Consider the following 21,362-nt stretch of genomic DNA (forward strand, 5'->3'; position numbering starts at 1 on the left):
TAATTTGATTTTTAATTATCTGCCACAAGCAGGCAACCTGCGATATCTCGTTATCTTTGCTAAAACTTATGTTTATTTACCATCGTCCGCTATTTACTGAAAATTTATATATTTCATAATCCTTATTAACAAAGATACAAAGTCCTCCAAGGGTCAATTAGTTAAGATTGTTGCCGTTAATTACATTGTAAGGGCCTATACTCACGGCGTATCTAGAACCGCGCGTCCACAACGTGTTTTTCATTCCACGGAGCAGTTTGTTTGCGCTTGTAGCGATATAAACGCGCGTTTGCATTGAGGCAGGCATGCAGGCAACCTTAGTTTAGTATGGGCCTTAAGGGGCCCACTGACTATCAGTCCGCCGGACGATGTAGGCCTGTCAGTTGTTCGGAACTGTAAATTTTTTGTTCTAACTGACAGGCCGATATCGTCCGGCGAACTGATAGTCAGTGGGCCCCTTTAGCCCATAGGTACCTTACAAACTAAGATATATACAATAATAAAAATCTTAAATTTTAAGTTTTACAAGTTTAGTTTAGTTTTACAGATTAATTAGTTTATTTAATTTTAAAATGTATTTACTTTGTGTTTCAACGTCTCATTTCTTTGTAAAAACTTAAATACAATAAAAATCATTTTCGTGACGCAAGTTTCTGTTGCGGCGTCACCTGCTCTGGTGTAGGATTCGGCAGATTTCCACTGAACCGCCGAAATATCACACCCTTCGGCCAGAAGTCCGTGCTCGCGATGGTTTTCAGCAGCGGCCGCGACACGCGCACCACAAACGAGCTGAAATACACGTATGACGCGATCGCAGCTCTGCTCGAACATATATTAACATTGCCAGACGTTTCCATTGGGGGAAACAATTCTCATTATCATATATCATTTTCTGGGACCAGCTCTCAGGCTAACTGGATTGCAGAGGCAAAAAACATTCCCCGATTAATCTCTAGTAACCTCAGGCCAGGGTTTTGAATTTAAAGCACTTAGCGGCTTTCTAAATGATGGGCTGTTAGGTACTTATGATATTACATAGCCGATGAAAGCTACGTGGACAACGACATCGATAATACGGACCAAGTCTAGGTATACGCGACTATTACATTTCCATCGTCACAACTTAGATTCTCAAAAAACTCGTTGCCTCTCATAGCTGAACTCTGCGAATGAACTGTCGCCTGCGGTATTTCCGGACCGATACGAACTTCAAACCTTCAAGAAAAGATAGTACTCCCACCATAGAGGCCGGCAACGCACTTGCTACCCCTCTGATGTTGCAGTTGTCGCAACATCACATCACAACACGCTTTCAGTGTTGCTATCACAAACATGATGGCTGCCGCGAATGCGAGAGTTCCAAACGCAATTCCCTTACGTTTTTCCGTAATCATACCTACAGAATCTGTAACCTCGGGGAAGGTTTTGTATGTCCATACTTGCAACTTGACAAGCATTTAAGGGTCGCGTTATTATCTTATAGCCGAAGTAGATATAGGTAGTAACAGCACCAATCATGAGATATTTAAGTTTTTTTTTTTTGTTTACTGTAAATTATCTACCGCTTTGCTCGTTAAGCTACGTGTGTAATGAAATTTTCTGTAATATGGTTTCAACATAATTAACAATGTTTTTTAAGTGAAACTTTTATTCTATCGCCTCATTTTTTTTGGTCCGTCTTTAGCATTTTCAATTAAATGCCTACAATCCGAAAAAAGTTTCACTTGCATCGTAGTTTCATAAAACCACACAATTACTTTTTCACCTCAGCAGCTCGAACAAGCCTACTTTCCCCACTCCAGGGAGTGAAACAATGTAGCTTTTTAATTTAGTGAAGGCCATGAACTGCCACTTTATACTTTTATTATGGTATCGTACGTGTCGTGTCGTGTCGTGTCGTGTCGTGTCGTGTCGTATCGTACGTATCGTATCGTATGGTATGGTATTATATTACATATTGAATTACATTTTTTTTTCTGTTTATTCTGTGTAATTCTAAATACATTTTAACCTTTAATATGTTCTCACTACTGAGGTGAAAAATTATGTGTGCAACACGAGAGCAAAGTTATTTTACATCTCGTGTTTTTGAGTCCCTCGCTACGCTCAAGATTCTACTACTTTAGAATCTTTCGCTTTCTCGGGACTCAAAATAAACACTCGCAAGAAAAACCAACTTTCCTCTCTTGTTGCACAAATGTGTTAAAACCAAAAGAAATTAATGAAACGTCAATCTTAAGAAGCTTTATGATAAAATGTTGCCAGTGTTTAAAAGCTGATGTTAAATACTTATTTTTCAGCAATTGGTATACGTCTCATTATTGGTGCCACGTCAATTTTAGGGATGTTTCTGTTTACTAAAGGTCTATAAATGCAAGTCCATCAGATTCGCTTATTAATGGCGCTGAAAGCACGACTAGTACCGTCTACAAACTGCGATCGGCTAAGCTGACCTCTCCTTGAAACCGCTCAAATCCTTTCAAGTCCCGGCTGCATGCTGAACTTTCAAACAAGCATTCCGTCCATTTCACTCATGTTTATAGAGTGAGGATAATATAAAATAATCATTAGTATCGCAAACTTGGATGTAAGATATCTCTAAGATTAAGATAGGTAAGTTAGCTAATTAATCTAACTTACTGATTATGCAATTTAACACATTCGCTGAGTTACGGGAATTTGGCCGTATTTGACTTTCCGCTGGTGTAGCTGTGATTGTCTTATGCCCAGTACATAGCTGATTTTTATGTTCATATTCATATTTATTTATTGCAACTATGGTATGGTATTGCAAGTATGGTCTAGTCTGGGTAGTTCCACGTGGACCCTGTGAGGGCATAGCAATATTACATGCATAGGATCTAATCTTAAATCTAATTGACTGACTTTTATATAAAATTAAATTTAGTAATCCCCCCATTTGTTCCCGTGTATTTACAAAAGAAGGTTGTAACGCCAAAAAAAATTAGTGTTTTTAGATTATATTTATAGTCTGTATCTTTGTTGCTTGAAAATTTTTATTTGATTCGATTTAAATGATTTTTGACAGAATTCCTGATTCGGGATATCCATTAGATATCCATTGGATGTCTAAGTAATATCTTAAGCAAATCTTAAAGAGATCGTTCAAGGGTACATTCGGAATCGCGGAAATGTCAAATTTGTCATGACTCTTAAATATCTCGTTATCGTTTCTGTTTCATATCTAGTGGATATCTAGTTGATATCTAGATCATTGTTCGAACTGGCCCGTTATTCTGTGAATACGCTGCGCTGTAGCGCTGTAGCGCTTAGAAGGGCTGATCAAGCAAACAATTGGACACGATACGCGCGTTACGCTACATGCTACGTGTGTTGCTGCTACGAATACGTGCTACGTGCGTTGCTGCTACGAGTACGTGCTACGTGCGTTGCTACCTAGTGCGCGAGCGCTGGTTATGGAGCGACAATAAAAATTTGAAACTTGAAAACCGATTCTAAAATATTCTCCTCAACTCTGTTAAGTTCATTTTACGCGCGAGTGAGATGCGTTGAATTCAAACCTACACCAAACGGCAAATAATAGAAACTTTTAAATGACATTAAGCTTCACACATGCGAACCCTAGTGCTAGTAGGTAATCAAAACAAAAGAGAAACGCTAACAAGCGCTCGGCCTAATTCGCCTTCAGAACTTTGCTTTGCCGGCGATCGACGTGTAGCGTTCAATCATTCATTTAGTTTCACGTTAGTGTTCTAAGTAATTCAAATCAGTGAGGTTGTTTTTGGATTTAGAAAGAATTGGAACGCCGGCAAGGGCAATAGGGTAATTAACCCTTTACCAGGTAGTGTATCAATAGGTACCACTTAACAAATGATTTTTGTTTTTGCGTCGCATCGTTACCGTTGATGAAACCTGAATCCATTATTATACACACCTAACTACAAACGACAGTCAAAATAATGTATTATTTCTTTCAAATCTGCCCTGAAGAAGGCAAAAACAGTCATACCAGCCGGAAAAGCTATGGCCACGATTTTTTGGGATTCCAAGATAACAATCGTCGTGAACTTTTTACAAAAAGGAAAACTATCATTGAGACCGTTTCGATAAAAAAAAGGAGACACGGCCATTCTTCCGGAATTGTCTCCGCCAAATTAAACCAACTAGGTATGACATATTTAATTATACGAACGGGTCTACCGCGATTTAATTTCATTGTTTTTACCTTAAAATAAGACGTTTCAGCTGAGTTGCACCAACTAGGTACTCGTATGATACGAATTGCTGCCATACCCACCTTACACACTGAATCTGGCTCCCTATGACTGTTTTCTGTTCCCCACTATAAAATAATGGGTCGGGGAACGAGAGAGAAGCGTATTTTGGAGAGCTAGACAAATCGTTTTTTTTTTTGAGGGTTTAAAGAAGTGGCCGAAACGTAGTGAAAAGTGTAGGAACCTAGAAAGAAATTATATTCAAAAAGAAAGTTAAAAAAAATGCGTCTGCATTTCTAACACGGGTACTTTTTGATCCACCCTCGCATTTACAACGAAGAATGTTTCACGCTTCAGAAAAGACCTAAGTATCAAACGCAAAATGAATAAAGCCAATTGAAAGCTTATAGCACTGAAAGGACCAGGAACTACAAATATGAATATTTTTTCAAAACATGCTTTGAAGAGTCGCTGAATAAAATCCCGCTGAAAGGCATAATAAACATGTAGGAAATATATTAAGTATGTTACCCGTAAATACTTAAGATATAAATACTCAAGATTGTATGAAGACATTTATGTTATATGATATAACTGGGTAGACTACGCAAACCTACCATCTTGCTTAAAAGGTGCGTTGAAATATATGTACTAAGTAGTAGATGCAGGACTTCTACACTTAACTCAAGTTAGTTAATTTCAAGGCAGCGTAAATTAAGTTGATTTCTCAAAGACACATAGGTATTCTATTAACACCGCTTTGAAGATAATCGATAATAATTTATATATATATAACTATACCGTACACCGTAATAGATGGATACAGTCTAAGGAAAAAACGTGCCTTGAAAATCACGAAAATTTGATTCTCGATCAGATGGCGCTACTACCTTTGGCCTACTCTCGTATAGAGGGCGTTGACGGTTTCGTTTCTTATTTAACAATTTTAACGCATATCGGTGAAAGAACATGGGTCAAAATAATGAAAATAATTAATGCAAACAAAAAAAAACATTTATTTATTTCACATTCACATATTTATAAATCTTCATTTTTAGTTTTAAAGTGTGTCGATAGATGGCAGTGAATTTACTGTGGTTACAAAATTTACTATGACAGTACCGCTCTATAATATTATAACTATCCGCTTTGGCAGTCACTAAACGTCATTTACATGGTATGTGTTTGTCAGAATCGTTTAAATATTCGTTGTGTTTTGTGATAAACGGGAGAAACATGGTGAAACCGTACAAAAGCGGCGTGCGAGAGTTACTTTTCTGCATGACGAATAACTTTAAACTAGTAAAAAATCAGCACGAAGCTATTCGAGCTCAAAAACGACTGTTTACAAAATGTGGAATGAAACATCTTAATACTTGCACCATATGGAGATAATATAATATTGGTTTAGAAGGTTTCACAGCAAATTGAACACACCTAATTGTTATTGGCATACTTACCTTGGTAAGAGGCGGGTTTAGAGCTCGAACCCACAACCTCCATGCGTATGATTACAGCATGGGTAGCTACCTAACCAGTTAGAGCTAAAATTTATTATTATTTCGTGGCTGTTTAGCGTGCGGAAAGTTGGTTTTCGCGAACTAGTGCTTTTTACTTTTCCAATTTTTTTAAATTTATACTTGTTCCAATTCATGACTACTTATTGATGAGTGTTTATATTAGTTTCCTTTAAACGTCGTAGTCAACATAAAAACCTTCTGTTAATGTAAGAATACGAAAAATATGCATATTTCATATTTTATTACTTACCTCTTCATCATTATAAGTATTTACGTTTATTTTTTAATGTTGAAAAACCGTTCTTAATAAGTTGTCTGAATGGAACGGAACGCCTGTCAAAGAAGAGGCGTATTTTCTTACTGCAGGATGTTTTAAGTTTCCAAAGGCAACATTCGATATTGTTTTTATAAATATACCATACACAAATAATCGTAAATAATGATATTTAGGTAATAATAGTACAATGTTTTAATATTTACAATTGTTTCTGTCTTATAGAACATGCATTTGAAAAAAAAAACTTTCATTGAAGTGGGTTCAATAATAATAACAAAATCTATTCTAGTCGAATAAAAGCTAGAAAAACACCTCTTCATAATGTCATTGTCAATGATGTCACAGAATTAATAATATAAAAAGTTTCGAATTCAATTCCTTAATACTTGTTGCTTTTCTTATTTTTTCGCAACTGTATTAAAAAACGTTTTTCGATACACGTGCAGATATGTCATTATTCACTCGTCCCGAGTCTTGGCACTCGCCTACGGCTCGTGGCAAGATATCTCGGTACTCGTGAAGTAATGACATACTTTCCGCACTAGCATCGAAATGTACTATTTCAATGTATGTTTATTTTTTCAATGGTTTATTTATTTTTTCCCAAAACCGCAGTTCGCAAATTGCGAGCATTTTCTCTGTCATTCTAATTACGCCTTAATTGGAGTAAAAGAGAAAGATGCCCGCAATTATAAATTTCGCAAGGATAAAGACTATTTAATCCATTTTCTGTGGTGTTGTTTCTGTGTTGTTCTGGTTTTTTAAACTATTTTTTATCGAGCGCTTCAGACTTTTCTTGGTCTTGTGTAGTTTAAGATGCCGCAACGATTTTCTGCGCCTTTCAGTTTTATCAAGCATTTGAAATTAATATTCATAATTATTCCTTATTTCTAGGTAAAATGTGGCCGCAATTAGGTACCTATTAAACATATTAAAAACGGGTCACTTACGTATTTTAAGTCGAAAACGCTCGACATGTTTCACTCCGTACCGAGTAGCGTCATCAGGAGCTTGCGTCGACGGTGACGGACCGGCAAATACGTGACACACACAAATACAAAAACACGTGAAAATACGGAAATACGGAAAATACATGAGTGATCCGTTTTTAATTTGTTTAATATGTCTGTGTCTCACGGAAGTTTTGCAATTAGGTACCTATTATTTTTTTATAATGTAAAAGAAAGTGTTAGTTCAAAAAGTATGTACTTAATTAAGTCTTTTTTGTGTTTTTTTTTTGACCGATAAATTTGACGAATTTTTTCTTAGATAGGTACGAATGAATTAACTTCTCAGTTTCAATATACAAATACATATATATATTATTTACATTGTCAATTTAAAAGAGAAAAAGGTTATTTCTAGTTAAATATTAGGTACATGCTAATTTAAAAAAACCAGCCGGAGTTGATCTTCGTTGATTTTTTCATTGTGATTGATTGTTTTGTATATATACAATTTATAGATTAATTTAAAAAAATTGAAATAACATAGGTTATTCGTTGTTAAGTAAAATCTTAAGGTTACTAAGGGTACCTAACTAAATAAATAATAAAAGCCTCAGTCTTCTTCTTTCCACGTTTTTCGAAAGGGCCTACATTTAACCTGCCGTGCATGCGAAGTCTATTTAAAAACATGTCCGTTGTTAAGTATTATGTTCATTTCATGTGAATGGCGGGATAGAGGCAATTTCTTAAAAGCCGTTCACAATTTATTATCGAGAACCTCTCAATGAAGCTCCAAATTTGAATACTTCGGTTCAAAACAAGCTTTGAATGCTATAACATAAATAACAGCGATCAGAGGTATATTTTCCATAGGGATATATTTTCCTACAGGATATTATGTCTTTGTGTTCAGCAACCGAAGGTTTTAGGGGCTTTAGTACGTCTGGCAAACAAATTAGGTATATATACAATGTTAGTACGTCTGCCAAACGAATCAGTTCTACATAATATTGTCTTCGGTTACCGCGATAGTTACTCATGAAATAAAACTATGAAAACGGATTATATCGCGTATATTGAATTTATAATACATCCCGACGTTTCGAACTCTTTACAGCGTTCGTGGTCAACGGGTGACGGGTGATTCAATATACGCGATATAATCCGTTTTCATAGTTTTATTTCATCAGTTCTACATAGTTATACAATGGACATTGGACTAATTTTGGAATGGAACCATTAATTTTCTTTCACAGTCCCATGCATTTGCAGTTCATTTTTTTTATAATTTTCTAGCACAATGAAAATAATAGTACATTGCGCAACATGGGGCGTAAGTTAAATATTGCAAACGAGAGTATAGTTAAATCACTCATTATAGACTCGAGTTTGCAATATGATTACGCCCCGAGTTACACACAATGTTTTTCATCACACACTTGCGATACAAAAATGAAGTATAAAAACAAAAAACTGCTTAATTATAATACTAGAAACTTCACAACTCCCTATAGGGAAAACGCTTTTTCTATAGTTCCCGCTAAGCCTCCGTGCAATTCCACATTTACTGAGCGAGTGTGATGAAAAAATATTTACAATACATATGGTGTTACTTTCACACAATACAATAAGCACTTTACGTGCCTATGAATTGCCGTGCCGTGTAATTATGAAAAACTACATGTAATATGAATTATTATGAATATACGAATATGAATATGAATATGTCGAAAATTTAAAGGGCCATATATGTCATTTGCACTGTTAAACGTTGTAGAATACACGTGCGAATAGGTAATACTTAACTCGTGTCGATTAAAAACACTGTCTTCGGGCTTGTTTGTACATGAACCGTTGCCATATGATACATGTGCTGACAGGCAAGCTAATTTACTGTATGTAAAAAAAAATAGAATGCTGTGTATATATACTAACCTTAGTTGTAAGGCTTAATACTGCTACTAACAAATGAAATTTATTATATAATTTAATATTAATTTTACATGTAATTTAATTGTATATGGACATGGTCTGAATTAAAGAATATTCATTTCATTTCATTTCATTTATTTTTTCACCACTCGTAGCGAATTTCCTATATTCCGCACTTGTATCGTAAATAACTATAGCATTTTAAAAACAAAATTAAATTCTTAAAAATGTTCTTACTAAAGGGCACGCAATTTCAGCGCACACCATATACGACTATACTTACCTAATACCAGGTGTTTAGGTACTGAATGAAAACGAGAAAATTGCAGCAAAATTTAATGTTTTTAAATAAGGTGCAGCTAGTTCATAAGGACAGCGACACAGTACGTTTAAACGAAAAAGTGCGGGTTGTTGCAGCATTTTGAACTATAAATCTAGCGGTTGAACCGAATGCAATGCCCGAGGACCGTCATTAAAGGCTCGCGGCGGTCCGTTGAAGAATGTAGCAAATAAAACCTTCAATTACTATAACAAACTCCTTTCTATCCGGTCTCTGCAACTTTAAAAATACCCTTATACTTCTTGAAATACGATAGATATTTGGATACAGTTGAACGTAAAGATTGGAGGTTAATAATGTGCATTAAAATCTGCGGTGAGCGCGATGTTACCTAAAAACGGTCGCAGCGGTTCCATGTTCTCTTTGTTTAGCTGTTTATAGCCTAGAATAGGTATTTGATTCAACATAATGCAGTACTAATTTAACAAAGCCTCTAATTACCCTGAAGAGGTTTTGTTTAGTGGGTTTTTTTATATTATGTTTGCGAATAAATTATGAATAATCCAACAAATTTAAATTTGTCATTGTGTTAATGTGACATTTTGACCACAAAACCTTTTGATCTTACAGACGTAATTCCTTAAGTTTAAGACTTATATTGACCGGGATATGGACCGTGATTACCTTTTGTACTGTTTTCGAGCTCCCAATAATCTTCCCGTATATAATCCCGAATCCCGAAAATTGTACCGCGTCGGTTGCCGGACTGCGCGGGAGCAGCGGGAACGTATCTGTATAGGTACAGTCGCTCACGCGCGGCGCGTCTCCATTCGGAGCCGTGATGGGCTCATGCGGTGCAGCAGTGAACTCGTCCAATCTGCGAGTCTCTGTCGTTATAATATCAATTTCATTTGAATACTTACCTTACTTACCTTACCCTATCTTTCTGTACTGTACCACGAGTCCTGGCCTCCGCAATACAGGCTTGCCTAGTGCGGGGACCACCGATACCGAGTTTGCATCGCACGTTAAGATAAGTTTCTTACATAGTAAATTAGTGAATAAGTCTGTATATATGACGACCGGTCTGGCCTAGTGGGTTGTGACCCTGCCTGTGAAGCCGATGGTCCTGGGTTCGAATCCCGGAAAGGGCATTTATTTGTGTGATGAACACAAATATTTGTTCCTGAGTCATGGGTGTTTTCTATGTATATAAGTATGTATTTATCTATATAAGTATGTATTTCGTCGCCTAGCGCTCATAGTACAAGCTTTGCTTAGTTTGGGGCTAGGTTGATCTGTGTATTCTGTTTAAGCTGTCCCCTATATAGGTTACTCAATAAGTTTTTTGTACCTACTTATCTTAAATAAAATAAATACTTGCTGACTCATGAAAAATTTCACACGTGACGTGCTCTATAATATTAGATCGATATATTTAAATTATTATACCCTAGAAATCGCTTAAAACGCAGTACTAACAGGCTTGATGGATCCAAAGTCTTCCATCGCCGCAATCCTGACATTTCGCATGCATCAAATTCGCAAAGCGGCTTAGGCGCGAGTGCATCCCCGCGACGTCCGGGCCGCGTGTTTCCCATGAACCGAGCGAGCACGGGTGAAGTTTCACGGACATTTTAGATGGGGCCGTGGTACTGGTGTATCTCCTATCCCCGTCCCCGCCGGGCACGGATGGGAATAGGCGCTTTATATAAATCATTCACATTTGTTCCCGCCTCATGTATGGCGGCGGTCACGTGGGGCGAGGACGATGACATTCAGTCTAATTATTAGACCACAGAATTACCGATAAAGTGAGGACGCTAATACGAAGATTTTCGTACATTGATCGGCCTGTTCCACAGTTATATACCTACAGCTGACAGATCATGTCCATAACCGTTTCATAACTAGAAATAACTATTTGAGTAGGCCTCTACTCCATGACATCGTTTGGCAAGGTTGGCTCGTGAATTTCGAACCTCATTTTTATCTGTTTCTCGCTCGTATAATGCAAGAGTAATTGAAATAAAGATAAAGGATTTTTGAAATACCTACAACACGGGAGCCCTTATACTGGTCCGTCGGAAGGATCGATTCACATTTTCTCGGTAATCTACAACAATGGCGCCCGGATAAGGCAGGTGCAAGGCGGCGATAGCAGCGCGCAAACATGCCGCACGCCGATGGATTGACTGCGCTTAGGCCCGCCGCACAACGAACATACTTAGACATACGCAGCCGTGCTTTTAAAACCTTCATTCTTAAAAGTACAATAATAATTTTGAAAATTTCTTTTTCACCTCAGCAGCTCGAACAAGCGTACTTTCGTCACTCCACGGAGTGAAGAAAGTGCCACTTTCCTCACTCCAGGGAGTGAAACAAAGTAGCTTTTTAATTTAGGCTATGAACTGCCACTTCATACTTTGATTACAATTTTTTTTTTAATTATTCCGTGTAATTCGAAATACATTTTAACCTTTAATATGTTCTCACTACTGAGGTGAAAAATTATGTGTGCATCACGAGAGCAAAGTTATTTTACATCTCGTGTTTTCGAGTCCCTCGCTACGCTCAAGATTCTAACTTAGAATCTTTCGCTTTCTCGGGACTCAAAATAAACACTCGCAAGAAAAACCAAAACTCCTCTCTTGTTGCACAAATAACTATGTTTGCCTATCTGCAAAGATTGAAATGATGGAAAAATAGAAAAATTCACTGCTGAGAGACTTGAACTCGCTACTGCGCTACCTTGTATGCATGCGGCTCTACGAACTAAATTACAGAGACCGCCCGTCGTCGGCGTTGGTAGACCCGTATTCCGGAATCTGAATCTCTCCCGAGGCAGTGATTTTTACTAATTTTCCTTCAATTTAAAATATAAATTATTTATTAATAACGATTATTTGGTGTGCATCAGATCGTGGCGCTCTCACAGCTGGCCATGAATTGTAAATGCGCGGACGGACGGCCTGGCGCGCTGCCATCACTCTAAATGATGGTTGGTTGTTATATGATTAGCGTTCAATTGTTTTTATCGTATGATTAATAACAATTGTTAATTATTAGTCTGCATTCCGCAGCAGCCCCGGCAGCAGATCGTGGCGCTCTCACAGATGGCCATGAATTGTAAATGCGCGGACGGACGGCCTGGCGCGCTGCCATCGGTTTAAATGATTAGTTGAAATTTTCATTATTCGTCTGAATTATGCAGCTTCCCCCATAACAGGTTCAATTGTTTTCATCACACTTGCTCGAAAAAGATCTTATTTTATGCAGGTGTACTGTACTACAGGACAAAGACCTTTATTGTTCCCGCGGGAGTTATGAAATGTGAAAAAAAAACTATAACTCCCTAGGCCTAGCTAGGGGCTAGGTCTAGGGGTTGGCCTAGGTCCTAGGGAGTTATAGCTGTTTTTTTTTTTTATTTTGTGACTAATTCATACGAACTATGAGTTTTACTTTTAAAATACTGATGTTTCTAATTCAATACTCTTGTTTTTGTTTAAATATATTTCATTTTAAATTTAATAGCCGTTTAATATATTTTTACACAATTTTCAATCGTGGCTGAATGCCAGATAGGTCTCTGCCCTCGATGCCTAACCTTTCAAACAATGACAATATGACGGAAGAATCTTTGAAATGTCACGCACCGTATGTAAGAATTCGCGATTTTCTAAGTGCATACAATTATTAATTATAGGTTTTTTTAGTAGCAGTAACTGGCCGGAAAAGCACAACAACGGGAGTTGTGGAGATCTAGGGGAGAGGCCCTTGCCCAGCAGTATAGGACACTATAACAGGCTAAGAAAAAAAAGGTATTTTTAGAAGGCCGAATTCGATAGTCGCCTGAGATGGTATTTTTTTAAATTTTAGTTATTATAAAGTTTTTTATTAATATGAATATTCTGATTACTGATGAATTGATGATTGGAACCGAATGTGACCAGAGGAACCGAATATAAAATGATGTAACCTCGTAATCTACCTCATACAGATTTTACTGAAAGCCTTAAACTTTCTAGGTTTAAGGTTAAGGAAAGGGCAACGCGAAGCTCTGGCTTAGGCGCTAAGGAACTCTAAAGGACTCTTCAGACCTCAAATAGTCAGTGTCAGCAGACCTTATGTCTCTAAATCGGCAGTAAAGGCAGTAGCGTCTACTCCGTCAGCAAATCAGCGCACGTGATACAGTAAATCGGGCCGTTCCAAAAGTTACCAACTATGGCGAGATCACAGTGTATATGAGACCCCAGGAGTGTATATGAGACCCAAAAAGATCCTAGAAAGTATTAAGATAAGTAGCAGGACTACTGAACTCAAACAGTTTAATCAGCAGCCCTCATAAAAGGCCACTTAGTGTTCTAAATCGGCAGTAAAGACAATGGCGTCAGCGCCGTCAGCACATCAGCGCACGTGATACAGTAAATCGGGCCGTTCCGAAGAAAGTTACCAACTCCCTGGCGGATTACGGCCGGCGAATGAAAACGAGCTGCTAATGAGCATCGCGAGTTAATTGACACGGATATGGGTGTGAATAGACCGCACATGTGCGGCCGCTGGACGCTGTAGTAACTGTTACAAGTCACACGAACCTAGCCGCCATACAACCGAAGATATCGAAGTTACGCTAAGAAAAGATATTCTGAAATTTCTGAAATTACTTGAAATTTAACATGAACATTCAAGTAATATATATCTATGGTTAGAACTAGTTTTCGTTGCTAGAAATTGAGTCGCTTAACTTCAAACTCGGATAAATCCAACTGTCAGATTTTGCGATTTTGGTATTAAAAAAGGATATTTCCTAAGAGGGTCGAATGGATTTATCCGAGTTTGAAGTTAAGCGAGACAATTGTAGTGCAGAGAAATTAGAGCGAGTAGAAGTTTGACATACAAAATTTCGTTGTTAAAATTTGTTTCGTGTTGTAAAAGTTTGTTGTTAAAAATTGTTATACAAAGCGAATAGTCTCTTTGTATCACAATTTTTAACAACGAAACTAGTACTAGAAGTAGATATATTATGTTACGTAAGTGTTAATGCCAAGTTTCATATAATTTAAATACGTCGTTTTTAATCGTTGGCGTAAATGGCCTGTTCACAGTATGCACGTATGGTTTTTAGTATACATAAAATAAACTAACCTGTCGCCCACGGTATTTCCGGACCGATACGACCTTCAAACCTTCACGAAAAGAGCGTACTCCCATTTTAAGCCTTTATAAGGCAAAGGTAATTTCAACTTTATTAAGTGATAGGGTTTAATTTTGCATAATTTCTGACACCCTTATGCCTTACAAAGGGTTAAATGCCATTTTAAGTGTCAATAAGCGGCGGAAATTTATATCAGGCGATTCGGCTGCACGTTTGCTCCTATGTTATAAAAAAATCGTGCTAGGCGCGTTTGCGTGGTCTACCCCAATACACATCCGTGTTAATTGCCGAGGGCACTATTCAGTAGGTAAGGGCGCTGAATGCTGATAAGACAACAATGGAACCTTAGGAACTGCCGAATGGAAGCGGTGAGGACTTTTTAGATGACTCAGATACCTACTCCTCGTTGATTGTAATGGAGACAATGCTTTCTAAGAAATTTTATACAATGATATCGTTCTGGATGGTTCTTAGTAAAACATTTAAGATTCTAAGAATAATAATGAAAGTTGTAATGGAAGGTGCTTATCGAAAAAGAACCGCATTTCTATCAAAGTAGCGAAATAAATCTGGGCCCCTATTCGAGATGCACAACTGTCAATTTCGGCATCCACATCAGTTCAACAATGGAATGATTCGCATGGAGTAACAGAGTCTGAATTAGAAGAAATTGGTGCTACGTGAATTTACAAGACTATCGTTTAAGTAGTGTTTAAAATAGAACTATTAGTGAGAAATTATCAGATTATAGTTGAGTACCTACCCGTTTTTCTGAATATCATAATTTTCAAACCAAAGTTAGTCTTGAGATTTTTTCAGAAAATATAAATTTATGTGCAGTCGTTTCGCACATTTTTCTTAAGTAAGACGACGCAAATAGTCCTTCTTTGCTACCTAGATTCTTAAGTATTCTCAGTCTTCTTTTATCATTCTATTACCTTCATTATAAAAAGTAGTCTAATTTCAAATAACAACGTCCAACTTTTCCTTTTACTGTGAATAAAAAACAAGCCGGGACCGTTGAAAGTAAGCAGCCACACAGGGCTACTTTATTTGCTGCAGCTAGACGCCAGCGGAGTATTCCAGAGGGCCTACTGCGAACCACGTTCGACGTGTTGCCTCTCTGTCGCACTTGTAAATTCGTACGTAAGTGTGACAGAGAGGCAACACGTCGAACGTGATTTGCGGTAGGCCCTCAGATTCCTCCCTTAGAATATTTCCCAACAACACGTTACATTATTAGAACCAGTATTTTAACTCTATCATTATAGAAGTACCGGCATTAGGAATGATAAATCGTGGCAATGTCATCATTATTGAAATTAATTATGAAAGTATTACGTTTATAATGATACTCCTCACTATGTTCTGTTCAAATTGGTGCAAAGTTAGCTTACAATGACTCTACTTACATAAACCTATACAACTATAGCTTGAGCCCCGATTTGACGGAGCTTAACAGCAATATTTCAAAAAATTGTTCCCTAACCAATTAATTAATTTCTACAGTTTTTGAGAATTACAGAAACTCTCAATATGTCCTTTGTACGCGACGGTAACTACCAGTAAACGTTGCCACTAAACCAAATCCAAAAGGTCCGGTAAAACCAACCATAGTCGATAAGTAGTCTGATTAACTCAGCAAAGAACTGAGGTATCCACTTCAATAAAGTTTTTACGAACATTTTATGATAAGGGTAAATGCAACAGAGTCTGAACTGCTCGTTTTAGTTGAACTTTCAACCGACTCACTTTGTGGGCGGACACTTCACTAAAGATGACATGACATTTTTAATTATTCCTGCACCAACTTTAATTGCCACAAAACGAATTGCCACTGTTTGAATCTAAGTTTAAAACATAATTATATCGGGTCTATCATAAATTTATTTTTATTACTTACCTTTATTTCCGACGACGCTTCGACGCGACATAGGTTAACCGTTCGTGGTAACTTAATGTCCCAACGAAATGTTAAAACAGAGTTTAGTGTTTAGTGTAACTACCTGTACATCAGCCCGCCGGACAATATCGGCCTGTCAGTTGTTCGGAACTGTCAAACTTTTGTTCTAACTGAGAGGGCGATATCGTCCGGCGGACTGATAGTAGGGAATGCAAACCGATTTTTAATTGTATGAAAAAACCGGTTAATAACCGGTTATTAACCGAAATTTCATACAAATAAAAACAGGTTTGCATTCCCTAACTGATAGTCAGTGGGTCCCTTTAGAGAACATCACGAATTCAAACCGAATTTCGCCTTCCCATACAAACGGAGTTTCGTTCTCATTTTAAAACTACGTATTGGATTGTAATGAAACTTTGCACATACAATTACATGAGGTATATTTATGTCTGTAATTAGTTTATATAGCTCCAGCTTATTAAACAAACAAAATAGAGCATATAAAAACTTTTTTTTTATAAAAAACTAAATCGCTGTATTTTTTAACTATGGTATCTGATGCCACATAAACTATTTACAGTCATACCTTATCCTATTGTAAATACAAGGTTTCAGAGCAATCTAGCTAGTTTTAAAATAAGAGCGTAACTACGTTTCTATGGAGAACCGAGCTTGCTGCTGCCTTGAGTAATTATTTATTTTAATATGTGTTAAAAACGCGAACGGTTAAATGTTATAAATCTGCGTTTGACTTTAAAATACTGTTTATTCGCTTACCTTGATATTTCCACGCTGACTGGATCGGGAAGCAATAAATATGACCGACGGAGACTCCAAGTTAGCGCACAGCCGCCACGACGCTGCAGCTGAAAAATATCAGCTACCTTCAATTTGGGATTGGAAACTTTCAGTAAGTTATTTACGTTATTTATAACCGACTTACAATACCGCTTTCAGCGCTCTGGGGATTATTTACAAATTCAGATTTAAATTGAGAGTTGTACTGAACTTTTTAAAACGGTTTGGTTATCCTTTCGATTATACTGGGATTGGGGGGCGATAGTTTTGTGATAAAAGCATTTAATTTCAAGTGCTTTCCTTTTCCTACTAATTTATTATGATTCTGTGGTACTTAAGTATGTAATATTTTTATTACCAACGTATGAAACGTTGTTATTTGAGTTTTACAACTAAATACAGTCAAGTACCCTATTGTCACTGTAACAAGGTACGAAATTAATGGCACTGAATTTAAATTCCTTGACCTTGTCATGTATGACCAGAAAAGCAAAAATTGGATTTTTATTCTCGTACATTAAGAATAATGTAGCCTAATTTCCGATTTTGACCTACATAAATAACGAAGATTTGGGCTGAACCTTTGTGGACATTTGTTGAATCATCTTTAGGTCAGTAAATGTGCCATTTTCAACCAAAAGGGTACTTATTGTCGGTTGTCAATAAGGCGCTATTTCCATATAGCTTCAATTCGAAATCAACCTTATCGACAAGCGACAATGTGATACCTTTTGGTTGAAAATGTCACAAATATGTACAGAAAATACAAATCAGAACCTACATCAACGTGACCATACATTTAAATAAATAAATTACTTGTTAATGAACGATCAGAAGTGGTTTTACTAGCAGTAATATTGGCAAATGGTTGGCAAACAGGCCAGCGGCTGCTACTGACAGCAGTCTAATAGCTCTTGAGCGCGTTGACATACTCAACGCTGGCCCTTTTCTTGCCCTCTAGTGTTTGCCTTTTGCCTATTTTTAAAGGCACCGATATTGGACATTGGCAAGGTTAACCCGATTTGTACGTAAATCATACAGATATGTTGCAATGCTTGGCTTTATAACCCTTCGAAATTACCCAAACACACCTTATTTTATGATACTGTTTATTACAATGAGTAGACTTTTTTATATAGGAGACAAACGAGCAGATTGGATCGCCTGATGGTAAGCGATTACTTAATCGCGTACAAACTTATGTTTATTTAAACCTAATAAATAAACGTAAGTTTGTACGCGATTAAGTCCTGTGTTAGTTTTAAAATTATGAGTGAAAATGGTGTTAGTTTAAATCAGTATATTCAAAAATATTACAGAATTCAGAACTGAAAAATTTTGGACACTAGACGGTTACTTACGTAATATCTCGATAAATTCAAAATAAATTACCCAAAGCTTTTGTCTCAGCAAAAAGTAAATGGCTCCGTGGAGACGTCAGTTTACGCGAATTTTCTTTTTCAGTGGAAATTCTTTATTACATCGTTTAGGCTAAATAGTCATCACATTTACCTGGCCATCAAATTATAATGTATGTAGATAAATACTTCCATGTATTGTAATATTCATATTCATGTATTTATTGATAAAGCTAATTACACGTCCAGAGTACATACAATAAAATTACAAATGTAAACATCATCACTTCAATCTTTTAAAGTGTTTAAACTTAAAAACAAATCAAAGCATACATACCTATATATATATTAAAGCGAACTGAGGTTACATCCAATTCAGCCGACCGATCAAATTCAAATACCGCATGGTAATGAAACTCGCATGCAAGTAAAATAAATGAGCTATGAGGCTATTTCTGTTTTAATAATTTTATATGGTTTTTATCTTTTTTTGTACGATCTTGAATCAGCGTGAGCCGCTAACGCTGATTGATGGTCCTCACGAATTGCATAAATGAGTCGTCTAATGACGCATCTCGCTCGCACTTAGTGGTGCGCATGAGATCTCGAAATTTGCTCATGCGAGATCGAGGTCGCATTTCGCACTGTCAAAAAGTTATCAGATGTCTTGCAGAGCCAAACTTCTGACTCTACAAGCCCTAACTTCACAAACTCTACACCGTAGTCAATATATGTGGCTTGGCGAGTGAAAAATGTACCTATTTATTATTTCTGATTATACGCGTACAATAGTTCTTGGTAACGAAACCACATATAAAGCCACATATTTTGACTAGGGTGTAGAGTTTGTGAAGTTAGGGCTTGTAGAGTTAGACAAGAGATCTGATAACTTTTTGCCAGAATTTACAAAATTTCGAGTTTTTAAAAGCTATGCAATTGAAAATATTTATGCTTAATAAGTCCACTATTGACATCATTTCCCGAGCACACAATATGATACATCCGGAGATGGTCCCCGCCAGGTGCAAAGACTATTGCAGTGCAGCACTTTTGTGCTGCGATGGGAACTCAGGTCATAGGCTATTGATTTGTATGTTGGATGGACTGGATATCGGGCTATGGGAGGAGACTAGCGGACACCTGACAATCAGTCTCAAAATTGTAAAAGACAGGTGGTGACTCGCCAATAGGGAATATTACGCGAAACTCTGCGTAGGTGGCGCCACCACCACAATCTGAGGGTCTATCACGAAACAAGAAATCGAAATTACGTTATCTAACATCAAACTCTGCGTAGGTGGCGCCACCACCACAATCTGAGGGTCTATCACGAAACAAGAAATCGAAATTACGTTATTTAACATTTCTGTCACTCTTGCATATTCGAGCGATAAAGAGGCAGATAGTGAAATTTCGGATTCGCGTTTCCCGGTAGGTCCTCTGTAAACAAACCGCCTTGATGCATCAATGTCATATTTTATTATCTCTGAAAACTTGTCAAAAACCTGTTAAAGGTACAGTATGTATAACTTACTCTATGGTTTACTAAAAAGGCTAGTGCTGCACTCTGGTGGCACTTGGCAGAACATTGCAGTAATAATCCCCTATTCATTGAGTGGGCCCCGCAATGGCTGCACGTACAGTGCGACAACAGGGCAACACTACGAGTGGCTGTGAGGTTGTCGAGAGGTGAGTCTGCGGTAGCCAGATCCCGGTAATCCGTTCAGCAGGCCGCCGGCGTTACGACATTTTACACTTCCAACCCGGAGCATAGGACCCGCTCTTGCGACTCCACTCTGGCCGGCGAGTCAAGGCAAGCACAGAGGCGAGGGCCAGATGACAGGGCCCTCTGGAATAGGGGTCCGCGGTGTCGCCACTCACCGTCAGCTCGCCACAAGCTGCCCCAGCGGTGTTATTATTATTATTATTCAGAGCCCACTGTATCCCACTGCTGGGCAAAGGCCTCCCCCACTCTTCTTCCACTCGTCTCTGTTTAGTGATATATCTGGCCAGCCTCTCAAAAAGGAGTCCAAGTTATCCCGCCATCGCCGACGAGGCCTGCCGGATCCCGTTAGACTCGTGGGGCTCCTACTTCGTGGTTAACTTAGCCCACAAGTCGTCCGGCATTCGGCAGACATGACCAGCCCAGTCCCATTTCAACTTAGCAGCTCAATTTTCTATAGAGAACAAAATTTCCTCTTACTAAAATTTCCTTTAGTTCTACGGTTTTGCACTTTTAGGCTAAACATTACTATAAAAAATAAAATAAAAAAAACCCTACCACACCTACTACCCCTACCCTACCTACCTACTCCCGAAAGCTTAACGCTCCATAAACCAAACTGTTTTTCTATTACCAGATCTTATTCCCTTAGCAACCCAGCAAACATTGGTAACATTTCCCGCTTCCTTAAAATAAAGTCGTAAATAAAAAATCAACCCTCCGTCCAAGGCCGTATTACCGCGAAACAATGTTGATAAAAGAATTTCACTGTACAAAGAATGACGTGTCCCTTATGGTCGTAACTCATCCTCTCTCATATTACTTTCATATGTCTCTGGGTTTACGCAACTTGCTCATATTGGAGGCAAAAACCAAGAATGATGCGTCATTTCCGAGCGAGGATAGCGGAACTACTAGTGCGAATAGTACCTACTACCTACTTATAGAACACGATTTAGGTATCTCAACGTATAATGTATAATAGAAAGAAATTACGCATATGACAATAGACAAGTCAGCACCCATCCATTTTTAGGGTTCCGTACGTCAAAAGGAAAGGGTTCCATTTTTAACCTTTATAGGGTCACTATTGTCCGTCCGTCCGTTAATATTGTTTAGTGTAATATCGATAGCTTATTATACAGTAAACTAATGTGGTAGTGTGCAGTAAATGGAGAATTAATTTTGAAGCGCGTTTAACCACCATCTTGGAGTCAACGGCCGGTAGTCCACGTGCTTCTTGTAAAGTCTAGCTATCGATTTACAAGAG

This window comes from Cydia strobilella, chromosome 16 (assembly GCF_947568885.1).
Source record: "Cydia strobilella chromosome 16, ilCydStro3.1, whole genome shotgun sequence".
Lineage (NCBI taxonomy): Eukaryota > Metazoa > Arthropoda > Insecta > Lepidoptera > Tortricidae > Cydia > Cydia strobilella.